Raw genomic sequence first — 20,000 nt, forward strand, 5'->3', positions numbered from 1 at the left:
CAGCGAACTGTTTTATAGTTATACCCTTTTTACTTTTTAAATTTTTCATTGCTTTTGGTATATAGTTCATAGGTATTAATAAATGCTCAATAGTTAGATTTGTCTCTTTGAAGCATGTCGCGATTTTGTTGTTTTTCGTTTTTCGTCAAGATATCGTCGGGAATGTTAATGATTTGGTTTTGCTGACATGGCGAGTGCTAGTAGAGGTATTAATCGTAAAACGATTAATACCTGCGAAGTCGGTTGCACACAATGTGCAGGGAGGGAGTGTCTAGTTTGGAGGTGAGGGCAGGGTCAGAAAAGAGAAGGGTGTTACGATAGGCATTTAAAAAAGTTTTGCTTTGTTTGAAAAGTTACCATATTTAGGACAGGTTTCTGAGTTCTTATATATGCCGCTTCCAAAATCTTTAATCGTTTAACAGTGGTTTGATGGTGTATTATTTGTGCCTTGTTGACTAAAATATCTCTAACTTTGGAGGGGGTATGTTTTTTTTCTGTAAATATTGTAATATAGCACTTGATTCTACATTATGCATGGTAAGGCGACGGGATAACGTGGTCTTTGTGTAACCGACGTAAGCAACGAAACTACTATAACAACTAACTAACTAACTAACTAACTAACTAACTAACTAACTAACTAACTGACTATAGTTTTGGTTATTTTGATCCCTTTTGACCCTCTGAGGACGCAACCAGAATTTTCCCAGGGTCAAATATAACGTTTGCAGATACATGTCAATGTCATCTTCTTTTGGATAATTTTCAGCAAAATCTAATCGTCGGAAAAGATTCTACGCCCGAAAAGTACTATTTTCGGCCATTTTGATCACTTGTCCCTTGTTGACTAAAATATCTCTAACTTCGGAGGGGGTATGTTTTATGACGCAACCAGAATTTTTATAAAAAAAACGAGAATATTACATTTCGTCCCTTATGTAGTTGTAAGTTCATGCAAAATTTCAGAGAATTTAATGAGTAGTTATTGAGAATAATAACGGATGAACGGACGAGGATGAATTCTAAGGTCTAAATCCGATTAAGTCGGTGGACCAAATACCCTAAAGAAAACCATAAACTCTGATCTTATTCCTTAAACAAACATTTGGCAAAAACGCATTCAAACAATGCAATATACTCCGCCATTGCATATCCCGGGTCTAGTACTACGCTTTTTATTACATTTCAGTTATCTTCCAGATTTTTTTAAGAAAAATAATTAAGCTAGCTGTAGTGAGGAAGGCGGTCACAAGTTCGGCAACTAGTGCCGAAGAACCTTAACGAGCAATCACACCTGAGTCATATTGGCCTTATGCACAGGAACGGATGGCTGCTGGAAGGCATAGGGACGTTCGGAAGTAATCTTGTCCATCTAAGAATTTTTATATAAATATATATATATATATATATATATATATATATGTATATATGTGTGTGTGTGTGTGTGTGTGTGTGTGTGTGTGTGTGTGTGTGTATGTGTGTGTGTGTGTGTGTGTGTATAAGAACAAGTAGTTAATAAAACATGTAAAAAACACTTTGAAAAGAGTTAAAAACATAATTTTAAAAAGAAAGCACAAAATAAGTGGATAGTCCTTAATCCGCGGAGTTTCGAAGAAATACTTTCCTTCTCATCAGAGGGTAGGATTTTGCAAAATGCCGGATCGGATTTTGCTTGCGAAAGTATTCAATGAAAACACAAGTAAGTCATAGACCTTACTTTGTAAAAAAAATAGTGAAGCAGAGGGAATAGGGTGAAGAAAAAGGTGATTTCATATATATATATATATATATATATATATATATATATATATATATACTAGCAAATGTACCTCGCGTTGCTCAGTAGTAAACGCAGTGTCAAATTCCTTTAAAAAGTGAAGTTATAAAACGGAAAGAAACTGAGACGTGAATGTTTGTTTGTTTTTCTAAACAGTTTACTTCTTGTAAGATAAAAATACTCGAGCTGAGATCCAAACCAAAACCTAAAGGGAGCATGTCAAGTACGATAGCCATTAGACCAGCTTGATACGACCTCCAAAAAGTGTTTTCAAACCTACTTATTCTTAACATGAGGAAGCTATCATGTGAACAGTTCAGTTGACACAGTTGAGAAACAGATAAAAATCCGATGACCCCAAGTACCAATTTTTAAATTTTGACCCCTTACCAGCTCTTTTTTTCCGGATGAAAACTGATTGAAAAAATATTCTGCATGTCTGAATACTCTATATACCAAATTTCAAGTCTGTAAATCAAAAATTCGTTGAGTGTATAGATTGATAGTTGTCCTCACGCCCACACATTCTCATTTATACAATATTCAATGGAGGATTGGTTCTGTTATAATAAATACGAAATCTGCATAAAGTAAAATAAGCGTATTTTCCGACCTGGCAACGCTAGTATAATATAGCATTTTCGTAATAAAAGTATTTTACGACCGGGCAACGCCGGGCGTACATCCTGCTAGTATAATATAAAAAATAAATTAAATATTCTAGATATTATATTAGACATGTCTAAAAAAAACAGACCTTGTTAGTGTAATGTTTTATCGGTCTTATTGAAACTTTCTATATTAGTGAAAAACAAATTTTTTATAACTTGATTAGATCATTTGTTCCCCAAAATTAACTGCTCCATAGGAAAAAAAAAAAAAGATAAATCTAATTTCGGTATGAAAGACAAATTACGTTTAAATTATGCTTCAAAACTTAATCGGATTTTGCAACAAGAATTCGAATGATAATTTAGATAATAACGAAAATAAAATAAAAATAAAATCAAATGACCTGTTCCTGAAAACTGTCCCACATAAAACTACATAAAAAAAGCAAATGACTGACTGGTTCTCTCTCTCTCTCTCTCTCTCTCTCTCTCTCTCTCACTCTCTCTCTCTCTCTCTCATATATATATATATATATATATATATATATATATATATATATATATATATATATATCGCTCTTTATGACTAAACAAACAGTGGTCTGTGGGAGTATCGGCCATTTTCTGTATGATAAAAATTGTAAAAGTCATTACTCGTGGCGCCTGTACCAGTGGCCTGGTGGTTAGAGTAACTAAGTACACACACACACACACACACACACACACACACACATATATATATATATATATATATATATATATATATATATATATATATATATATATATATGCTAGCAAAAGTACCCGTCGTTGACTGGGTTCAAAAACAGCCTACAGAAAATGGACTCTGATTTATGAAAGTATGATAGGTTATGAAAAGGAAGGGTTGTAAAGAGATAGCTTCTAATTTGGGGGTATCAAAACCAAAGCAAAATATGATGAAAGTAAAAATAAAATAGATAAACCCCATAATTTATTATACCATACCTGTTCACACTGAAACACTTATCACAATATTCTGTGGATCTATATTAAGAAGCCTTGTTAAACTTTTAGACATATTTCCATTCCATGGAGGTCAGGCGCGAACGAACACCCCATAATTTTATTATACCATATTTCTTCAAACTGAAACATAATTATCAAAGTATTCTTACGCAGATAGATATGAAAAGTCTTTATTAAAGTTTGTGCCTATTTCCATTCTATGGAGGCCAGACGCGAACGCAGCCACCACAATTTTATTATACCATCTCTATTTAAGTTAGGACATACTTATCAAAGTATTATTATTTACATCTATACCAAAAACACTTGTAAACGTTTTTTAAAAAAATTTTAATTTTTATTTCCATACTTTGTGGACAAGGCGCGTACGCAGACCCCGCAATTTTAATGAATCATCATTATGCAAGATCAAACATACCCATTCCTGTGTCTCGATACATCTTCTATCATTATATGCGATCAGTTTTATATAATAGTCAACCATATAGGAGCCTATTCGTGACCAGAAATACACACAGACGTTCAGCTTTATATTATATATATATATATATATATATATATATATATATATATATATATATATATATATATATATACGAGGGCCGTGCAATTAATAATGCCCCTGGCCCACTTCCAGTTATCTAATCTAGCTGAAATTTTGCATGTGCAATGATTTATATCTCTACCGGTTATGTGGCAAATTACAGATCTGAACTAATCGTGGTTTCTGTTTTACAGGTGTTTGAACTGGGCCAGGTGTGAAATGGAGCCTGTTGAATGTTGAACAGTGATCCGGTTTTTGTATTTGAAAGGACGCACACCATTGGAGACTTTTGATGAAATGAAAGAAACTTGTGGTTATAATGCCCCATCATATGACCTTGTTAAACGCTGGCATCGTGAATGCAAACATGGTCGGAAGTCTGTGGAAACACCTGCCAGACCTGGTCGGTCGCCCACCTTCTACCATTGATGAGGCATCTGTCCGTCAAGTTGAGACTGCCATTTTGGAAGATCGGCGCATCACTATTCGCCAAATAGCCCAAGATGTCAAGATTAGTATAGGGTCTGTGGAAACTATCATTCATGACCATTTGCATATGCATAATGTGTCTGCCAGATGGATTCCCAGGTTGCTCACACCATTCCAGAAGATGAGTCAAAGTTTTTCAAAAGACTGATTACACAGGATTAAACCTGGGTTCATCACTATGATCCAGAGACCAAAGCCCAGTCAATGCAGTGGAAGCACTTGGACTCATCACCTCCAAAGAAGGCAAGGGTGCAGCCCTCCGCTGGCAAGGTCATGCTCACAGTCTTCTGGAACCAGAACGGAGTAGTGATGACAGATTTCCTGGCAAAGGTTACCACGATTACATGAGCCTATTATGCTTAACTTTTGGGGAAATTAAGGGAAGCTATCAAAATCAAGAGGCGGGACAAGATCAGCAAAGGTATCCTTCTCCTGCAGGACAGCACTCCGGTCCACAACTCGCATGTCGACAGATCAGAAGCACGGGCGTGTGGTTATGAAATCCTCCCCCATCCTCCCTACTCTCCTGATCTTGCACTCTCTGGCTTTCACCTCTTCCCAGCCATGAAGTTGTTTTTGAAAGGAAAGCGTTTCTTATATGATACAGCCTTGATTTCTGAAGTTACGTCGTGGTTGGAGGACGAAGCTGGGGTGGTCTACAAAAACGGTTTCCAGAGCTGCATCAAACGATGAGAGAAATGCATAACTCTGGGTGGTTCCTATGTAGAGAAAGACTAATAACTGTACCAAGTTTCGTTGCTCTACTGCTATGGGAAGTGGGTCAGGGGCATTACTTATTGAACGCCCCTCGTATTTTCCAGTACACAGAATCCGACCATTAAATTTTGTTGAAAATTACCCAAAAGCAAGACCACATGGATATTCATTTGGAAACGGAATATTTGACCTTAGTAACATTCTAGGGCTTGAGTCCCAGTGTGTTTTAGGGGTGAAAAACACACCTTTTTTGGGTTAATTTTTATTTTTCTCCAAAAATTCAAGGTATCAGTCGGAGAACCATATAGTTTTTTGCTTGTTTTTTTAGATAGTGATGAGAGAAGGATTAAAGTACTCGTTGAAGAGAAGATTCAGTTTAGAGATGGCCGCAGTTAAAAAAAAGTCCGGCTGGGTTAAAGTACTAATTTTTGTACAGTATTCCATTCATGTTCCATTTTTTCCTGTTTCTTTTTTCGGTACTTGTACAGTTTAACTAAGACATTAAAAATGAAAATATCGAAAAAAAGTTTAAACTGTATGTATCCGTTATGGAATGAAGTTCTCCGAAAAAAAAATTCACTTAATTTCATCAATTATTATTATTATTTTTTTTTTTTTACAATGAAAAAACAATTTGTTATAATACCGAGCAAAAGGTTCGATTTTTAGGAAGAAAAACTAGTATTAAAGATGGGGAGGGGTGTCAGCACTTTAACTGGAGTTATCTCCCGTGGCGTGTTCAATAAATTTCATAATCGCTGACTTCACCGCGCTCTCATAAAACGTGTTGTAAAAAAAAAATACTCGATCAAATTAATGACATTTTTTTTCGGAGATCTTCAGTCCAAAACGGATTGTACAATATAATCTTTTTTTTTTTTCGATATTTTCATTTTTTTTAATGTCTTGATTACAAGAACCCTTTTTTCTTTTTCTTAATTTAGCATATTTATCGCACGCTTCCTTAAATTCTTCAAATAATTACGCACGTACCCAAAACTTCCCTTTATTGTATGTTTTGTCTATGGGTTTGTCATTATTTCAATAGAATTAAAAGTTTTTCATTTTTCTGAAAAAGTTCCTTGATTGGAACGAAACCGTAAAGCTCCTTTTTGATGATTTATTCCCGGTTTTAATTTGTTTTCGCTTTTGTCATTTTTCACACATATATAATAGTTATATGTACGTGATTACTGGTGTCTCAAAGTCTATATTCTGATCTAACGAACCCGTTACTGAGAGTTGAAGAAATTATATCATTTTTATTTAAATGAGTTTATTCATTTGTTAAATTCTATGATATTGATAGCTCAAAAGACTTAATATATAAATAATCGCCATATAAGCAACGCACTAAAACGTGCAGTTAATTTTTAGTGGGCATTTACTCTTGCTTTGGCAATTACATTTCAAATTTTTGTGTTACTTTATATACTTATATACTTTATATACTTAGGCTTATGAACCTAATATGATTATGTGTTTTTAGTATATTTTCCATGTTTTTTGGAGAAATAGCTAATTTTTACTGATCTTTTATTAAAATCTTGTATAGGGGGTTTCCATGTTGAAATGTAAATTGAAAACTACCGATATGTGTATTAGGTAGCCTACAAGATGGAGGGTTTAACCATATAATATCTCAGTTTCATAATTTTCTTTTTAATTCTAATTTCGATGTATTCTAGTTTCTAGAATTAATCATTATTGCTTTTTACATGTATCTTAGTTGTTATCGAATATTTTTGTTAGCTTTTAATTGTAACTAATAATTGTTTAATTATGAATTTAGGGTGTTGCAATTGATGTTCACGTATGAGAGACGTTTATTCTCAATTATATGTTAATATGTTCGTTTATTAAGCACTGTATGATGTATCTATCTATAAAGTTGAGTCCTTCCCTCGCTCTGACATCGATATTAAAAGCCTACCGTTTCTATTCAAGAATTACTAAAACGAACATTTTAATATACTCAGTCATGGATATGCGAGCGAACACATGAAAGTTAACTAATTTGCACATTCCTTTGAAAAAACGAGCGCTAATTAATTACTTATTCAGCTTTATTGTTTTTATAATTTTATTACGCTGAATTCTATTTATGCATAGTTTTTACATTTTGTATAATTGTTTAGGATTTAAGATGAAAAGTTTTAGGACACGGAAATTATATATATATGCGCGTGTGTGTGTGTGTGTGTGTGTGTGTGTGTGTGTGTGTGTGTGTGTGTGCGTGCGCGTGTGTATCTTTGTATCAACAAATTTAGTTTAGGTATTTGGACAATGTCAAAACATTATTAATTCACTGCCCCCATAGCAACAGCCGTATAGCGCAACGGTTAGAAGCTCCGACTGTCGTTTGGGTGATCGGATTTCGATCTTGGCTTGAGGTAGTTGCTTGTCTAGCCCCACTGATGAGCTCTGAAACAGCGAAAGAGTACTGCATGTGGATGACTATAATTCTCCCTACCTTAGGTTGAGCATATTGGGAAGTGATACACGAATTACCATTAGCTTATGAAGCGATGCTCGTTGTGTAAACAAATTGAACTTAGGTATTTGGACAATGTCAGAACATTGTAAATTCACTACCCGTAGTAGCAGCCGTATAGCGCAACGGTTAGAAGTGCCGACTATATATATATATAAAATGACCTTGTCGGTGTGTGTGCGAAAGTTCTCTACAAATCTCCTCTGAATATTTGGTCTACAGAGTTGAAATTTGATATATAGATAACTTGGACCTGTATCACACTTTCTATAAGGTTTATAGCCGATAAGTACTGCTAAAAGGCGAAAATTAAAAAGAAACAGTTGACCACGGCAGTGTAAATCGAATGTAGCATTACGCCTGCTTTTTCTTATACCTTCATAACTCAAACTCTCTTAATTTTCAACATTTTGCGTCCATTTGCCGGTAGCACAGACGGCAACGACGATGGAAAAATATATAATGATTAAGCTTAGAGCACTGAACGTTTCGTTTCTATTCTAGCAGATGGTACTCAAGTTATAATTGTTTATAATTTTTTAAATCATTATTACATTACAAAAGAAAAATGCGAGCATGAAAAGTAATATGGTTAAACTTAAACATGGAAAAGTAAAGGACTAATTGTTAAAATTGGAAAAGAAAAGGACAATATATTCTAGTAAAAAATATAATAAATTTATAACTTAAAATATTGCAGCATTCAGAATTGATATATAATGTTAAATTGAATTAAGAAATTCTTAATGCTGCAATATTTTAAGTTATAAATTTAGTATATTTTTTGCTAGAATATCTTGGTCTTTTCTATTCCAGTTTTAACAACTAGTCCGTTACTTTTTAATGTTAATACATAACCATATTACTTTCCATGCTGGCATTTTTCTATTGTAATCCATGATTTTTCCAAGCTTCCAGTAAATTCACTTGTTCTTTGTTTAATTTCAGTCTTATTTTTTTCCTCCATAAACATAATATATACATATGTAATAACAATATACGGCACGCGTCTGGTTTCAATGAAATCCCCCCAATTATCTCCCTTTCATTCTTTCATTCTCTGTTTCACTTGTTACTTCTCTTTTCGCAAGAGCGGTGAATTGGTAGCAACAGTAATCGCTGAGTCGATGTGGTCGCTATGGAAACTAGTTATAAAAAGGTCGTTCTCCTCCTTACGTTTTTTTTACGATTTTGAACGCCAGTAAATTCATCATAACTTTTGTTTTACTGAAAGAAAACTGAAAAAAAATTTTTTTTTCACAATATAGCTGAGAAGCTGTAATAATTGTTTGAAATTTGGCCGAAAAATGAGTGAGCGGTGAAGCTTTAAAGCGGTTCTAAATGACTAAAACTGCCACTTAACCATATCATTCAAACATTACTGTGTTTGAATGATTTCGTATACATATGAATAGAGAATTGGTACTATATTGATAAACAAAAAATTAAAACATAATATTTATGCGTAGTTTACGACCGGGTAACACCGGGCGGTTTGCTAATGTACAAATAAAAGAGAGAGTATTTTTCTTTTCCGTAGTGATGTTGATTAAAATAAGCGCTTCCTAGATAGACTTACAAAGTAAATAGACACACTAAAAGACAAATAAATAGACGTGTTTTTTTCAAAGTCTAACAAAAGAACCGGACGGAATCGCGGGGTTCCCATCAAATACGTTTTCTCCAAACAAAAGCGACGCATCATGATTTGAAAATATCTCAAAATAAGCGAATCATAAAGAAACGATAACAATTACCTTATACAACAATTACCTTATATATATATATATATATATATATATATATATATATATATATATATATATATATATACGCAATTTTCAGAATGTGAGAGATTATATAATTATTTCCACAGTCAAACAACGTCGGAGCTCACAAGAGCCATGACAACCAACAAACCGGAAGTCCAAGACCCAAGTTTAGCCCTCATTCGGGATTCGAATGCAAGAGGCTCGGGTTTCGAATTCCAAGTTCGGATGTCTAACTGATGAGCCCAAATGAAGGCGAAACTTGAATCTTGGACTTCCAGTTTGTTGGCTGTCATGGCTCTTGTGAGCTATATATATATATATATATATATATATATATATATATATATATATATATATTTATATATATAAGGAACTTTGTCTGTATGCCTGTGAGTTCGTTTCCTATGGACTCGAAAACGGCTGGGCCGATTCTTATGAAATTTCACACGAAGGGATTTCATATGTGTCTGGCAGTGTTTATTAGATAGGTTTTGTATCGGAATAAAATATGGGTACATATAATCATCTCAAAGATGAGAAGTATCGATAATAGGTTATCGAAATTATTCTATGAAAGAAAGAACAGGCGATTTCGACCGAAGTGAACACATATGACACTTTATAACATGGTTAATCATCATTCAATCCCAGGCAACATCGGGTCACCATGCTAGTATATACATAAGGGAATCAACACTTATCAAATCCATAAAGCCACTCGAGGATAAGTGTTACTAAATGGTAGTGGTTATGTATTAATCGTTAATAGTGTAAATAGGACACAATTCGGTTATTTATTAAAAGTTGTTTACATTGGACTTGAAGGCTACTATATTGTAGTCAACCGGTAGGCACGCCAATGGGACAGTGCTACACAGGCGGGTATTTCTAGTAAAGAAGCTTTGTTCATCGGATCTGGGTTTGGATTTAGGCACAGTAAAAGATGAGGAATAAAAGTTACATAGAACTTGATTGTATCATCAGATCAATAAGGAAGGCAGATAAGAAATAAAAAAGAAGTGGGAATAATTTTGACCATTTCGAAGTTATTTGGGGGGGGGGTGATACTTATAAACAATTCAAAAAATTTTTTATTTAATTTATGTTTTTAAAAATTTCATACATCTCTATCTCCATTTGATTCTTCTTCTTCTTCTTCTTCTTCTTCTTCTTCTTCTTCTTCTTCTCTTCCTCCTCTTCCCCCCCCCCTCTATTCGTTTTCCCATTCCACATATAAAGGCTTTCTAACAGTTTTCAGGAACATACATTTATCTTTGGAGAGTTGTTGAGTGGTCTTGCGCTATTTACTGAAACACGTGTAAGACATACTTCATACAAAAGAGTATAAATTTATGGGTGTGAATAAAATATATGTTTTGGATGATGCACGAATTACAATTAGCGTATAAAGCGATGCTCTTTGTGTAAACAAATCGAGTTTAGGTATTTCGGATGATGTCAAAACATTGTTAATTCACGACTCGCACAGCAGCTGCCGATTAGCGTAATGGTTAGGAGCCTTGACTGTCATAAAGACGGTTTCAATTCTGACTTGAGGTAGTTGCTTGTCTAGCCGCACTGATGAGCTGTGAAACAGCGGAATAGTACTGTATCTGGATGACTATATATATATATATATATATATATATATATATATATATATATATATATATATATATATATATATATTTAAATAATGTTTGGAGGTACAGAATTTATATATAGTTTTAAATAAAATAGGCGGAAGTTCCTCAAGAGCCCTTTCGGCTATCATCTCATCAGGAGAAAATCGATAGCGTAAAAAATAATATCATGTCGAAACTTTAAAAAGATCTAATGGGGAACTATTGAATGTGCCAAAAGTACGGAGACAACTAAAATTAAGTTTATTAATGTTTACAAATGATTAAAATATTGGCACAACGAGGGGGGGGGGAAACAAACACAAAAAGGGGGGTAGGAGAAAAGATTCAAAGTTCCCCAAAGAGAAACAATGCGTTTACTGTTTCCTTTTGCCGGCACAAAGAAGGTTTACGCACCGCAATAGAGACAGACTCCAAAATCTTAAAAATAGTTTCTGGAGTTCGCTCTATGTAGCACCTCGAACCATTTTATTTTTTATCTATTAGCACAGCACGGGCTGTCAACCAAATGCTGGCCGATAGCAGAGTCCAAGGCTGCAGAAGGAGGGAAACTACCAGACCCCATCCTCTCTTGTCTGATCTTCGATGGAACACGCTGGTTTATACGAGTCAAAAGATGCAAGGGTGGTCGCCCAACATAGCCAGTGCGATGCTATTTTATTTAATATATATATATATATATATATATATATATATATATATATATATATATACATATATGCTAAAGGGGGGGGGCACTCAGCTTTCTCCGGGCGTAAAATACGCTTAAATATGATATCTTAATTTGTCTAGATTTCGTATATATTATAATAGAGTCGTGATTTCCAAAGTAAAAAAATGTATTCTTTGCTTAGATAGAAAAATTCATGAATTTTAACATCTAGAGGAACTGTTTTGTTGCACGAACAATGAATATTTGGATCTTTAAATGTAACAATACTGTTATTCATATATATATATATATATATATATATATATATATATATATATATATATATATATATATATATATATATATATGTATATAATCCATGGACTTTAAGGCAACCTAATAGGCCCTGCACTATCAACTAAACTCCAACCTCTGTCCCATCGTCTAAACGTAGCATCCTTGTGTCTTTTTACAAGTATTTCAATGGCTATGACAAACCCAAGCCACTAGTATCTATTCGATGACAATACCCTCGACAAACCCGAAAAGCAGCAAAATCTCACCTGTATACTATGGAGTTCCCTAGATTCCGTATAATGCATACATATATATTATATATATATATATATACATATATTGCTTTTTTCATTTTTCTTTTTGGCGTTGAGACGTTCCAGGTCGCCTGATGAAGTCTTTTTGACTGAAACAGATGGCTATTTGTAGCGACCATATGTAACTGTTTACCCCAAATAATAATAATAAAAAATATATATATATATGCAAATATTTATTTAAAAACTATACATACATATTCAGAAGACGAGCCAGCGGTTTCATTGTATTGGAGCAGCCTTCTGTGGCTGATAAAAACCAATACCTCTGATGAGTTGTGTTGGTTTTCATCACCCACAGATGGCGGTTCTAATACAATGAAACCGCCGGTTCGTCTTTGGAATATGTATGTATAGTTTTTAAATAAATATTTGTATTTTAGCTATCACATTCTCGATCGAGCACTTTATTTGATTTTTTTTCCTCGCATTCTGACTATATATATATATATATGTATATATATATATATATATATATATATATATATATATATATATATATATATATATATATATATATATATAACCTCATCGTTAAAAATAACTCCTCGCCGGCTAACAAAAATGTTGGAGCAAACCAATATTGTGTACAAATTTCAATGCCCCTTAGGAGAGTGTAACTCCGAAAATAAAAACGCATATATTGGACATACAAAAACAACATTGTCCCGTCGATTAACGATGCATTTGAACAGTACTAGCTCAATATACCAGCATTTAATAAATCAACATAGCTGTCCCCCCTCTAATCTTAGAAAGGTCCTCGTGGACAACACAAGGATTTTGCAACGAGAAAGTAATTGTAAAAAATTAAAAATACTTGAAGCACTATATATAAAAACCCTTAGATAAGAGAATAATCCAGGTTGTCCTCGACGGTCGTACATCTAAACAATATGATATAAATGCGGGGGTGCCCCAGGGTTCTATCCTTGGACCTCTATTGTTCCTGATATTTATAAATGACCTCCCCGACAACATTGCCTCTGAGATGGGTATATATGCTGATGACACTACACTCTATGGCAGGCACGACAGGAAGACGAATGAACACATTTCTAAAGAAATGGCAGAAACACTAGAGGAAGACCTCCAATCTGTAGTGGAATGGGGACAAAAGTGGTTGGTCGCGTTCAATGCTGCCAAGACTAAACTAGTTTCATTCAATAATTACAAGAAACCCTCTCTACCACCCATAGCAATGGCCAACGACTCTTTATCTGAGAGTCCATCTTTCAAACTCCTTGGCCTAACGTTCACAGGAAACATGAGTTGGAACAATTACATTGAAGGCATTGCCAGGGCCGCTGCAAGAAAGGTGGGCTCTCTCTACCGTGCTAGAAATCTACTAACACCCGAAAGTATCCTGTACCTCTATAAGGCCACCATTCGCCCATGTATGGAGTATTGCTGCCACATCTGGGCTGGTGCATCTGCTACTAGTCTCTCGCTCCTTGACAAGGTTCAAAAGAGAGTCGCAAACCTGATAGGCCCTGAACTGGCATCTAAGCTTCAGCCTCTGTCCCATAGACGAAATGTTGAATCCCTTTGTCTTTTCTACAAGTATAATAGTGGTGAATGCTCTGACAAACTGCAATCACTTGTGCCCCCACGACGTGTGCACCCTCGACAAACCCGACAGGCTACTAAATCCCACCCCCACACTGTAGAGATCCCTAGATGTAAAAGATCTTTTTACTCCAATAGTTTCTTCCCCAGAACCGCTAGACTCTGGAATTCCATCCCAGGTCCCTGCTTCCCCAACAGTACTGACGTGCAGAAGTTCAAGTGTAACGTGAACCGACACCTTGCTGCCCAAATCCCTACATAGTACCCCAGTAGTTGTTGCCCCTGATAGTAGCCCCCTACACCAAAGTGGCAATTTGCCTTGTTTGGGGTGAAAATGTAATTAAAAAAAAAAAACAGCACCCATCGATAAATAGCATTAATTTCGAAAGTAGCAATAATGTGCTGAAATGTTTAGCATAACCAGTATACGACTGGTTTTACTAACATTGCCTTTTATCATCCTAATTTTTAATCGAGTTTTTTATCACTCGTAAATGTATATTTTAATCGACTTTTCATTGACTCTTTTTATCATTCGTAACTATATATTTCACTTCTATTTTTAATGTTTTATCTCCACCTGATGGTGATTCAAGAAAGAATCGAAAGCGCTCGTGTGAACCATGGAACATTTGTAAATATTTCATGAACAAAGCTTCTTTCTTAGAACTGCACGCCTGTGGAACTCTGTTCCGTCTGCCTGCTTCCCTCTGGACTACAACTTGGATGTCTTCAAGTCTAATGTTAACAAATTCCTAATGAACCGCTCCCTTAAGTAAACACTTCATCAAATCTCCTCACTGACATAATGTACTTGCAGTAACCCTTATCCCTGAGTGACTTCCGGGCCTTGATAAGTGGTGATCTCTGTGTAAAAAAAAAAAAAAAAAATACCTTCCATCTTGAAGTTAAAAAAATCTTACGAAAGATCGAAAAAATGAAAAAAGAATCATTAAGCAAGGTACCTTTGTTGTTTTTTATAATGCTTGCCTGAATATATATAAAAAGTCTATTACTTTATTATTTTATTCATTTCTATATATAGTATGATTCTTACAAAATATACGATTAAGATGTGACGTCATTTACATATTACATTAAGTAAGGTCGATTTTATTAAATAGTTGTATGCTAGTTATTGTTTATAGTGAGACAATTGTTTTACGTGTTCTATTTAAGTTTGTTATTTAAATTTGATTCATATTGATAACATATTAAATTTCATTTATTTTTACACTCATCGATTTTTTTAAAAATCGGTTTGAGTTATTTCCCTTGGGCACCAACTTTGTTTTTTTGGGTTTTTTTGTTTTGTTTTTGTTTTTGTTTTCTTTTTCGGCGGATATTAAAACAATTCACACTAACTTTTAAGCATTTTTTAAATTAGTTTAAATAAAATAATTTCCAACGTGATTTCGCAATGTACTAATGCATCATTGTCCAGTGAATTTTTATTTTAAAATAAACAAACAATCCAATTCAACTACGATTCTTTATTTAAAACATGCAAAAATCACTTTCATTTCCGTTTTCTTACCAGTTTGTTTTTTCTTCGCAGTTTTTTTTTTTTTTTTTTTGCATCGTAACTGTTAATTTTTTTCTTTTAATGACACAATAAGTCATAACTCATCATTTTTCTAAGATAAAAACGTATTTCGGTTAACACAAATTTTATTTTTGTATTTTAAAAACGAATTATTTACAGTTTGTTGTTTTCCTTGCAACAGACTGTAAAACAAATCTTTCTAGATTTAGGTAGCATTAAAGAAATTCGCTTAAACTGGAATATAGTCATAAAAAGGTGCACAACGTCCGGAGAATAGCTTCTCTTCGTATCCCTTCTGCCGAAATATCTGGTGGAGAGTTTGTTACGTACTTCTTTATTCGGAGAGGGGTACATTTTCGTGTTTTCATTCGTTCTTTATGTTTGAAATTTTTGTTGGGGTAACGGTAGAGTTGACATATAATAATGAAAAACTACTCAATATCCTTAGTATAGCAGGTGTGGCCAAACCGAACTTCATGCTGACCCTGGCAACGCTGGGTATCCATGCTAGTATATATGTTGGGGGCAATCTGAACAGAATGGTTTCGATATCAAGCCCCAACTGGCAATGATGGAGATGATGATGAATAGATTTCAGAAAACTACAGGATCAAGAATAGGATGACTTTTAGCAAACGACTAGCTTGTGGTTTGTAATGTGATCTTTTAACCTTAAAAAACGACTCTCATTAAATTATCTACGAAAATGCAGTCTCGACAATCAGGAAAGATTACAATGGAATTGTTTTGATTTTTAAGATAACATGCCGTCGGTAATGGTCGAATTCCTAATCGACGATACAGAATATTCTGGCGCCTAACCTTTAAAAATTCCCTCACACTAAAGAGGCCGTCTTACAGTATGTTGATAGCAATTGTTTAACCGCAACGATCGTTATAAATCTAGTTAGCGTTACAGACGCCGCACTTCTAATTCATTTTACCTTTCTGTATTTGTAGCTGTCTTGCTACCCAATCTTTTGTTCTCAATCTATCTATCTATCTATCTATCTCTTACTCTACCACTCTCGTTTATTCTATATTTCTTTCTCTCGAAATAGCTCTCGTATTCAATCTCTCTCTCTCTCTTTCTTATTGCATCTCTCTCTCCCTCTCTCTCTCTCTCTCTCTCTCTCGCTATATCCATCCCGTATTTCATCTCCCCTCCTCTCTCTCCCTATCACTCTCTTTTATTCTATAATTCTTTCTTTCTCAATCTCTCTCGTATTCGATATCTCTCTCTTTCTTATTCCACATCTCTCTCACTCTCTCTCTCTCTCGCTCTCTCTCTCTCTCTCTCTCTCCGTCCCGTATTTCATTTCCCCCCTCTCTCTCTTTCTCTCTCTTCCCAATCTCTTTTATTCTATATTTTTCTCTCTCTCGTATTCTTAGCTCTTTCTTTCCCTTATTATATCTTTGTGTGTGTGTGTGTATGTGTGTATGTGTGTGTGTGTGTGTGTGTGTGTGTGTGTGTGTGTGTGTCTTTTTGTCCAAAGGCTAAAAGGAAAAGCAGATAAAACTGTGTTAGGTTTAAGAGACTAACGATACAAAGGGGTATATATATATATATATATATATATATATATATATATATATATATATATATATATATTTCTGGTCTAAACATTTGAAATTTTACATAAAGGGTATTCAGAGATAGGGCAAGCTTTTTAATCGGTTTGGGTGGAAAATTTGAGCTACCAATATATACATGTATGTATGTTTTCATGTCCGCTTAAAACTTCTGATAGGGGCGACTAATTTCACAGTATCGCTTTGAAGCTCGACCCTTCAGACGACAAATATCGAAAAATTGGCTAAAAAGTGAAAATGTCTGTCTGTGTGTCTGTCTGTGTACATTTCTCTACCAAATAACTCCAAATGGCTGTTAAAGGGTCAAAGTTCAACGATTGGACCTTTGAAACTCTACCAAACTCCTCTCCCAATTTTGCGTCTAAACACTTGAAATTTTAGATATAGATTCTTTGAACATGGCTCAAACTTTATAATTTGATTTGAGCCCAAAACAATGAATGCTAAGGGCTCAAAATTGGGGTCAAATTTAAAAAAGATTGACCTCTGCAGTCTCTACCAAATTACTCAGTCAATTTTGTGTCTAAATATTTGGAATGTTACATAATTGGTTTCTGGTCGAAAATTTACCTGCCAAGGGGTCAAAGTTCAAAAGACTTAACATTTGCGGTCTCTAACAAAATATTAAGCCCATTTTGGGTCTTAACATTTAAAATTTTACATATGCAGCAAGTTTTTAGTGTTTTAGACATGCAGCAAGTTTTTTTAGACATGCAGCAAGTTTTTAATACGTTTTTGGGCGAAAGTTTCGCTGGCGAGAGGTCAAGGATGAAATAGTTGACCTTTGCAGATTCTACGAAACTCTTCCGCTAATTTTGGGTCCAAGCACTTGAAATTTTAGATATAGATTACTTGGACATGGGTCAAACATTTTAATTCAATTTGAGCCCAAAATAATAAATGTTAAGGGGTCAAAATTGAGAGCAAAAATGAAAAAATGCGGTCCTAACCAACTTTTCTCTATGAAAGTTTAGCAAGCTTATTATATAGAAAGACATTACCGTACATATTCACACTTTTTAATGTATACATATGCAAATAAAGTAATAAACAGTACATAGGGCCCGGGCAAAGCTGGACAGACCTGCTAATATATATATATATATATATATATATATATATATATATATATATATATGTATATATATATATATATATATATATATATATATATATATATATATATATATATACGAGCAAACAGTTAATAAAACATGTTAAAATCACTTCGAAAAAGAGTTAAAAGCATATTTAATCTGAAAAGGAAACACTTGATAAGTGGATAGTCCTTAATCCGCGGAGTTTCGAAGAAATACTTTCCCTCTAATCAGAGGGTAGGAATTAGCAAAATGCGAGATCGGATTTTGCATGTAAAAGTATTTGATGAAACAACAAGTAAGTCAAAGATCATACTTGATAACAAAAAAGTGAAGCAGGGGAATATGGTGAAGTAAAAAGGTGATTACATGTGAATGGATAGTCTGGTGGAAGGTAAATAATCCAATGACGGTAAAATCCAAAAATATAACTTCAAGAAAGTTAATTGAATTTCCATTTGCACAAGTAAAATCCAAGGAAATCCCGTAATTGGAAGATGGTCCAAAATAATCCAAAGACCGAAATCCATGGAATAATTCACAAATATGTACAAGGGAAAGGGGGGAAAATTCCAATAATATTAATAAAAGACAAATAAGATATGCTTTTCAAACTGCTGCCGAGACATAAATATAAATATAAATAATTTTTTTTATTATATATATATATATATATATATATATATATATATATATATATATATATATATATATATATATATATATATTACATAGTTGCTACACTGAACATGCTAATGTTTCAGAGTCATTGGTTTCTTAAAAAACAAAGGTTCTTCGTCAGGCAAAAGAAATAAAGTTTATCCGCTATTAATCATAGCTAGTTTTTAAATCAAAGCAGAGAAAAATGTTTTTTTTATTTAAAAATAAGATTTTAAATCGCTAACTTAAATGGAGAGGTGACATTTTACACTCAGACAGAAGGAAGGAAGAAGAAAGGGAGTGACAGCTAAAAGGAGAAGGAAATGACATTCAAAAAGAAAAGGCGAAGGGAGAAAGGAAAAGAAAAGAAAAGGAAAAAAGAAGGAAGAAGGGTGCAAAGACAGGAGGAAGACATAAGATGGGTCAGTGTATTTACATTACATTACTATAATGGATGTGGATGGGTGGAGACAATATGTCAAATACACATATATACGCACATATGCGTGTAAAAACCAACATGGTTTTATATAAAAGTAAGAATTGTAGACACACACACACACACACACACACACACACACACACACACACACACACACATACATATATATATATATATATATATATATATATATATATATATATATATATATATACTAGCAAAAGTACCCGTCGTTGACTGGGTTCAAAAACAGCCTACGGAAAATGGACTCTGATTTATGAAAGTATGATAGGTTATGAAAAGGAAGGGTTGTAAAGAGATAGTTTCGAATGTGGGGGTATCAAAACCAAAGCAAAATATGATGAAAGTAAAAATAAAATAGATAAACCCCATAATTTATTATACCATACCCCTTCACATATTTCTTCAAACTGAAACATAATTATCAAAGTATACTTACGCAGATAGATATGAAAAGTCTTTAATCAAGTTTGTGCCTATTTCCATTCTATGGAGGCCAGACGCGAACGCAGACCCCACAATTTTATTATACCATCCCTATTTAAGTTAAAACGTACTTGTCAAAGTATTCTTATGTACATGTATATCAAAAACACTTGTAAACGTATTTTTTTTTCTTAATTTTTAAATTTTTTATTTCTATACTTTGTGGACCAGGCGCGTACGCAGACTCGACATTATGCCAGATCAAACATACCCATTCCTGTGTCTCGATACATCTTTTATCATTATATGTGATCAGTTTTCTATAATA

This window comes from Euprymna scolopes, chromosome 25 (genome assembly GCF_053919585.1).
Source record: "Euprymna scolopes isolate OS-2025 chromosome 25, ASM5391958v1, whole genome shotgun sequence".
NCBI lineage: Eukaryota > Metazoa > Mollusca > Cephalopoda > Sepiida > Sepiolidae > Euprymna > Euprymna scolopes.